Raw genomic sequence first — 4,891 nt, 5'->3', positions numbered from 1 at the left:
ACAAAGAGCTATATGCTTTGGTAAGGGCTTTAGCCACATGGCAACATTACTTGTGGCCAAGAGAGTTTGTCATTAAAACTGACCATGAATCCTTGAAATACTTGAAGAGTCAAGGTAAGCTTAGTAGAAGGCATGCTAAGTGGGTTGAATTCATTGAAACTTTTTCTTATGTAATTTCTTACAAACAAGGGAAAGAGAATATTATTGCGGATGCACTTTCAAGAAGGTATGTCTTAGTTTCTACCCTGACTTCTAAATTGATGGGTTTTGATCAAATCAAGGGACTTTATGCTAATGATGTTAATTTTGGCAAAATTTTTGCAGATTGTAAGTTGGGTCCTTTTGAGAGGTTTAACCTCCAAGATGGGTTTCTCTTTAAGGAAAATAAGTTGTGTATCCCTAATTGCTCTTTACGTGAAGTATTTGTAAGGGAAGCACATTGTGGAGGGCTTATGGGTCACTTTGGAGTCCCAAAGATGCTAGACATACTTGCTGAAAATTTCTTTTGGCCTGGAATGAGAAAAGATATTGAAAGAATGTGTGCACAGTATTTGGAATGTAAACAAGCTAAATCTAAAGTGTTACCACATGGTCTTTACACGCCACTACCTGTTCCTACTTTACCTTGGATTGATATTTATATGGATTTTGTGTTAGGTTTGCCTAGAACAAGGTATGTTAAGGATAGTATATATGTTGTGGTAGATAGGTTCTCCAAAATGGCTCGTTTTATTCCTTGTTTAAAGACTAATGATGCTTCACATGTTGCTGATCTTTTTGTAAAAGAAGAAGTCAAATTGCATGGTATACCTAGAACTATTGTTAGTGATAGGGATGCTAAGTTTTTGAGCCACTTTTGGCGTGTATTTTGGGGAAAGTTAGGCACTAAATTATTGTTTTCTACTTCTTGTCACCCACAAACTGATGGACAAACTGAAGTAGTTAATAGAACCTTAGGAAATATGTTGAGGGATGTTTTGAAAGGTAAATTAACTTCTTGGGAGGCTCACTTACCTATGATTGAATTTGCTTATAATAGAACAATCCATTCTTCTACAGGTATGTCTCCTTTTGAGGTTGTTTATGGTTTTAATCTCTTCACTCCCCTTGATTTATTACCATTACCTACTAATGATATTGTTAATCTTGATGGTAGGACAAAGGATGAGATGATGAAAAAAATTCATGAACAAACAAGGCTTACAATTGAGAAGAAAAATGAGCAAACTGCCTTGAGAAAGAATAAGGGTCGAAAACAAGTAATTTTTAAACCTTGAGATTTAGTTTGGGTTCACTTTAGAAAGGAGAGATTTCCCTCCAAAAAGAAGTCAAAGTTGCACCCTAGAGGAGATGGCCCATTTCAAGTCCTTGAAAGGATTGGAGACAATACTTACAAGCTAGACCTACCTGGTGAGTTCCAAGTAAGTGCTACATTCAATGTTGCTGACTTGTCTTTGTTTGATGTAGGATCGAATTCGGGGACGAATTCTTTTCAAGAAGAGGGGAATGATAGCATCAAGGACAAGGATAGAGTTTTGGAAGCTCCAAGGCCATTTACAAGATCTCAAGCTAAAGAGTTGCACTCTAAGGTTGCTGGACTTCAATGGCAAATAAAGAAGCTTTTAATTGTAGAGGAAGAGCTCAAGCCCAAAGTAGATGAATTATCCAAGTTTTACAATTATTTTGTGATCCAAATTGAAGTCCAAGAGGAGGAAGATTGGGCCACCAAATCAGCCCTTGAAGTCCACCAAAGGGGCTCAAAATGAGCTTAAAAGAGGTCCAAAAGGGGGTGTTTCAAAAGGAGCCCAATTGGAGTCCAAATCAATGGCCCAAACTAGTAGTTTTAAGGTCCAAATCTGTCCCAAAGGGATTTGGCCGCCCCCCCACCTAATTGTAATGACTTTTCTTACTCCTTAGCAATCACCCTACCTAATTGTAATGACTTTTTATGCCTTAGCAACCACCCTACCTAATTTTAAGGACTTTTTGTGCCTTAGTACTCCTATAAATAAGGAGTTCTTCTCATTCATTGAGACACTTCATTATTGATTAAGTATATCATACTTTGAGAGTTCTTTTGAACCTTTGTTACTTGTGCTTTGAGATTTATCTTTCAACCTTTACTAGTTCATAGTTCAAGGTAGTAAGATTACTTCTCTATTGTGATATCTTTGATTCCTTTGTGGTATTCTTAGAAGGCGATTAATACTAGTTATTAATTGTTGTCTCAAGTTACTCGTAAAGCGGTCAAGATCCGAATCTATTGTTTTGATTTGCTTTTAAGTAAAGGCGTTTGATTTCTTCAATAAATCAAGACGTTGTTGCTTTGATCTTGTCAAGGCTATAGAACTTGCGTTCTTGGAAGTTCTTGGAATTCTTTCCTTGAATTTTCCCATATCCTTTATTTTCTGCCCTTTAGTTCTAGTTGTTCAATTCCTTATTGTTATTGCTTCCGCATTTACTTTTTAAATTCTTACTCTAGTTTGGATTCCCGACCTTGTCGTTATCAATAGAGATTCATCACATGAGCTAAGGTTAGCTCCTCCCTAGTTTCTTGGCATAAGCGTCGGAGGCAGGCGATCGTCCTCCACACTGAAGGACTTACCTGTGCCAAACTTACCTGGCAGCGAAGGCAAAACTCCGCAATCAAGGAATCAAGCTCTCCGCTCAAAGAAAATGCATCCAAAGTAAAGGGATACATGAAAAAGTATGTAAAACCTTTCTTGGGAAGGGTCACTCGCTCTGATAGACCAGGAGCACTGATTTCCAACTCATTACAACGACAGTCCTCCTTCACATAAGGAATACTAGAAGGACGAATGGAAGAAGGGTACCTACTAATAACCCATGTACGATGGTTAGCAGTAGGAAATTTCTCTTCAAAATCCTTCGAAGTACTAAGCCTTCTTGGGATGATGGAATCCACTATTGGAGGAACGGAATCCTCAGTTTTGTTCTTATTCTTCGTAGAACCAGCACGTTTGGAGGAAGAAGCCATTGGAAAGGAAGAAGGTAAAAAGTTTGTGTTTGAAGAAAATTAGAAAAAAGATTGAAAACAATGATGCAAATTTGAAGCTTAAACATTTGTGAAACGCAAAGGAAAAGAAAGTTGCATATAAGTAAACTTTTGGCGGCTAAATTCATGGCTATGATTACCTCGATAACAGGCTAAAGCTGTACTAAATCATGGGATGACGCGTGTTCGGGGCATTAAAGGCGGAGAGACGTCGTCTAATCAATTGTCAGAGACCTTCAAAGGGAATTATAGTAATTCCCGCCGAAAAGGTATTTCTACCAACTTCTCGGTAATACAAAGTTATGTCACCGGAAAGCAGGGGGACTATCTGTATAGGGTAAAATATGATATGACGCGTAGCTGACTAAAAGGAGGACACGTGGAATCCAAGATGGAATGGCTGAGGACCGAACGCAGCCACTACGCTTGTCACCGGAACGGATAACGTTCATAAAAGTATATTAAATATTTTGCGCCTGGTAGTATTTACTAAGGAATATTCTACAGCATTAAGAGCGACCGTCCGTTACAAAGAATTTGGTATTTACACTCAACGTTACATCTTCATCAATGACCCTCATAATTGACAATAAAGGAGGGCACGATCCTAGGACCTTCTTCCCTAGACATAGCTATAAATAGTGAGCTCAGTTATCATTGTAAATGACACGAAATTTCTAGCAAGAACATATATTATATTTTATACAAAGCTTTAGACAATTTCACTCTCTTGCTTTTTGATCCCAACATTGCTGTGTTCGGAAACTGTGTTCACGGAATCACTATCTTTGCTATTTCATCTACATTCCAAGGTTAGGTACTGCGTATTTCTTCGATTATTATATTATTTCAGGATAATTAGTTCACTTGTCTAGAAATTACGTATAAATTCAACTGTACCGTTTTACGGGTAAACAACCGTATAACCTATTTTCATTACAATGAACCAAGCATCCTATCATAAATTGCATATGCATTAAAAATAGAGACAATTCCAATATAACAAGCTTTGTAATATCATCTTGCTTAACTTTATTTGAGAACCAAACTACCCTTAATGTTTGCGACAATTCTGTAGAAGGAATCAATCCCTATATGATTTCGTGAAATGTAGTAAGCATGTTGAATTTGAAACGTGTCCTCAAGATGACATCATTTTTATTTGTCGATGTTGAGTCTTGAGCTTCTCACTCCCCTATTCTCCATCATTCAGAAGTGAGTGAGAGTTGGCAATTGAAAATTTGAAAGTAACACTCCCACATCGTAGAATGAAGAAAGCTGCAGGCTGATTGAATAGAATAAAGAATGGAGGCAGTGGGCTGTGGAAAAGCATGATCCTTCAGGCAAGTTTAAAGGGGATGTGATGAGTGGTCAATGCTCGCAAATAAAATACTACAGTATGCGAGAAGGGTGTCACAGACCAAATCCTGGTTACGACAATCTGGGCGCTCTCACTTTTGCCAATCTGATCCCTATTCTTGAATGCACCCCCTTCCCCTCCCCCTCCCCCTCCCCAATATTTGTCCAGTTTAAACTTTTCTTTATTATTGTCAGCCTTTTACTCTTGGCTTGTTTTTAGCTTTGTGTTTTACTATTCTTCTTTCGTCTATGTGTTTTTAAACACCTTTTTCTAATGTTTATTTCGTTTCATCTTGTTTGTACATTTTTTTTTATTAGTTCATTAAAAAAGAAATGACAGAGTTCTAAATTTTTTTATGACAAGTTTCAACTAATTACACAAATGCTATGAAATATTTATAATTAAAAATTTCAAAAATCTTTTTTTATTAAATTTTGTGTTAACTCAACCTATTACAAACAAGGTAAAATGAATAGAGTAATTTTTACTTGTGTTCTTATCCCCAATTCTGAGCT

At 37.0% G+C, this 4,891-nt stretch overlaps 1 non-coding gene across 1 annotated transcript; it reads left to right on the top strand.

Annotated features, from left to right (window-relative positions):
* Window positions 1-4,371: 4,371 nt before the first annotated feature.
* LOC117280928 (small nucleolar RNA Z279/snoR105/snoR108) lies at window positions 4,372-4,489 on the top strand. Its single transcript, XR_004511517.1, has one exon. It is a non-coding gene; the product is annotated as a small nucleolar RNA Z279/snoR105/snoR108 (small nucleolar RNA).
* The last annotated feature ends 402 nt before the right edge of the window (window positions 4,490-4,891 follow it).

Source organism: Nicotiana tomentosiformis, chromosome 6 (genome assembly GCF_000390325.3).
Source record: "Nicotiana tomentosiformis chromosome 6, ASM39032v3, whole genome shotgun sequence".
In the NCBI taxonomy this organism is placed as follows: domain Eukaryota; kingdom Viridiplantae; phylum Streptophyta; class Magnoliopsida; order Solanales; family Solanaceae; genus Nicotiana; species Nicotiana tomentosiformis.
The sequence above is the reverse complement of the archived record's forward strand: the minus strand, read 5'-3'. Positions and strand labels throughout refer to the sequence as shown.